Genomic DNA, 2,691 nt, shown 5'->3' with positions numbered 1-2,691 from the left:
CAGCATATAGTTACCTCATTTTTGTTCATTTGTTATCCATTATGGCAACCTCTGTCTTTTGCTTGGATTATGTAATGCATTCACATTTAATGTTATTATTGATATAGCTAGATTTACATCTATATTTTAATCCTCTTTATTTGCTCTTCTGTATTTGAGTTACCACCTTGATTCATTTAATTAGCCAATACACCTTTTTATTCTACCTACCTTCTTTGTGATATAATTGGCAAATATATTACATTTCTATATGTTATAGGTCTAACAATACATTATATACATAGTTTTATACAATTGTTTCTTAAATAAGTCAAGAGAAGAATATGCATTTACATTCTTTTTCATAATTACATAGCTAACTTTACCAGTGCTCTTTATCTTTTTGTTTTTTTCTATATCTCTGTGTTTTTTTGTTTCTCTATTCCTCCTTTTCTACCTTCTTTTGAATTAAATAAATATTTTTCTAATGCAGCATTTTCATTTATCTAATGATTATTTCACTATGTATTTTTAAATTATTTCCTTCATGGTTGCTCTGGAGCTTACAATACACATTTACACTTATCAGAATTAACTTCAGAGTCTAAAGTCTGGAGGGAAGTTCCGACAGCCCAGCAGCTGCCAAGGTGAGCCAAGACCTAAGTTGCACTGGGGCTCAGTCTAAGGCCCAGGAGGGAAGTGCCCACAGCCCAGCAGCCACTGAGATGAGCCGAGACCTGAGTGGCACTGGGGTTCAGTCTAAGGCCTGGGAGGGAAGCACCTATAGCCCAGGAACAACCGAGCTGAGCTGAGACCTGCATAGCACCAGGGCCCAGTCTAAGGCCTCAGGGGGGAAGGGAAACACACACAGCCCAGCAGCTGCCAAGGTGAGCAGAGACCCTTGTGATACTGGGGCCTAGTCTAAGGCTCTGGGGGAAAGAGAAGTGCACATAGCCCAGCAGCTGCTGAGGTGAGCTAAGACCTCCACAGTACCAGGGCTCTGTCTAAGGCCCTCAGGGAACAGAAAGTGCACACATCCTAGCAGGTGCCTACGTGAGCTGAGACCTGCACAGCACCAGGGGTTCAGTCTATGGCCACAGAAAGCTGGAACAGGAGCCAAGGTGGTGTAATATAGACACAGCCACACGTTCTGTCACGACAGGACAGTTCACCACCACAGTAGCAGCCAGGGCCACTCTATAGGCCACCAGCCATTCACTTGACTACACTGATATAAGAAGAGTCACCAGAAGAGCCTCCAAATAGAGGAGGAAATCTTTATCCTCACAGCCAACCCCAGTGTAACAGAAGAAGCAAGTCCTCTACCAGATGACCAAACATCAATGAAAAAAAAAATACTAGAACTACAAATAAACAAGAAGATATGACACCAATGAAGGAGTACAGTAATGCTCAAATTTCAGACCCCATAGAACAGGGAATCCTTGAAATGTCTGAAAAGGAATTCTGAGCAATTACCTTAAGAAAGCTCAAAAAAAAAAAAAAATAAAAAATAAAAGAAGACTCAATTAGAGAACACAAGGAAACAAGAAAAAATATCCAGAATATGAAGGAGGAAATTTACAAAGAGATTAATACTTTTAAAAAGAGTGTAGCAGAACTCTTAGAAATGAAAGATTCAATCAATGAAATAAAAAGCATGACAGAGAGTTTGAGCAGCAGACGAGAACAAGCAGAAGAAAGAATTTCAGATCTAAAACATGGTCTTTTTAAAATGACACAGGCAGACAAAAAAAAAAAGGAAAAAAGAATTTAAAATAATGAAAAAAATCTAAGAGAGATAGCAGACAACATCAAGCATTCTAACATCTGAATTGTGGGTATTCCAGAAGGGGAGGAGAAAGGAAAAGGTATTGAGAATCTATTCAAGGAAATAATATCAGAAAATTTCCCAGGTGTAGGGAGAGATGCAGACCTTTGGATTCAGGAATCTCAAAGGTCCCCAAATAGATCCAATCCAACAAGATCCTCCCCAAGGCACATTATAGTCGAATTGTTAAAGCTCAGAGACAAAGAGAGAATTCTAAAAGCAACAAGAGAAAAGCATCAAGTCACCTATATATAAGAACCCCCATCAGACTAACAGCAGTCTTCTCAACTGAAACCCTACAGGCCAGAAGAAAGTGGAATGATAAATTCAAAATACTAAAAGAAAAAAATTGCCATCCAAGAATTCCTTACCCATCAAGGTTCTCCTTCAGAAATGAGGGAGAAATAGTGTATTTCCCCAACAAACAAAAATTGTGGGAGTTTACAACCACCCAACCAGCCCTGCAAGAAATTTTCAAGGGAGTCCTGTATCTAGAATCTGAATAATGATGATCACTATCACAGATACACAAGAAAGAGAAAAACCTGCCATTAAAACAAAACTGCCAGTGAGAAAGAGCAAGAAGATAAATCGTACCACCTCAAATTTCCAACTAACATTGAAGAAGAGAAATAAAAGGGGAAGTAGTGATAAAAAGAAATATAAAACGTCTAAACAAAAAGCAAATAAATGACAGGAATTAAACAATACCTGTCAATAACTACCCTAAATGTGAATGGATTAAACTCCCCATTCAAAAGGCATGGACTGATTGGATTAAAAAGCTAGACCCAGTTATATGCTCTCTTCAAGAGACCCATCTCACCTATAGAGACACACAGAGTATAAGTAAAGGAATGGAAAAAGATATACCATGCAAA

This window comes from Cynocephalus volans, chromosome X, assembly GCF_027409185.1.
Source record: "Cynocephalus volans isolate mCynVol1 chromosome X, mCynVol1.pri, whole genome shotgun sequence".
NCBI classification, from domain to species: Eukaryota; Metazoa; Chordata; class Mammalia; order Dermoptera; family Cynocephalidae; genus Cynocephalus; species Cynocephalus volans.
The sequence above is the reverse complement of the archived record's forward strand: the minus strand, read 5'-3'. Positions refer to the sequence as shown.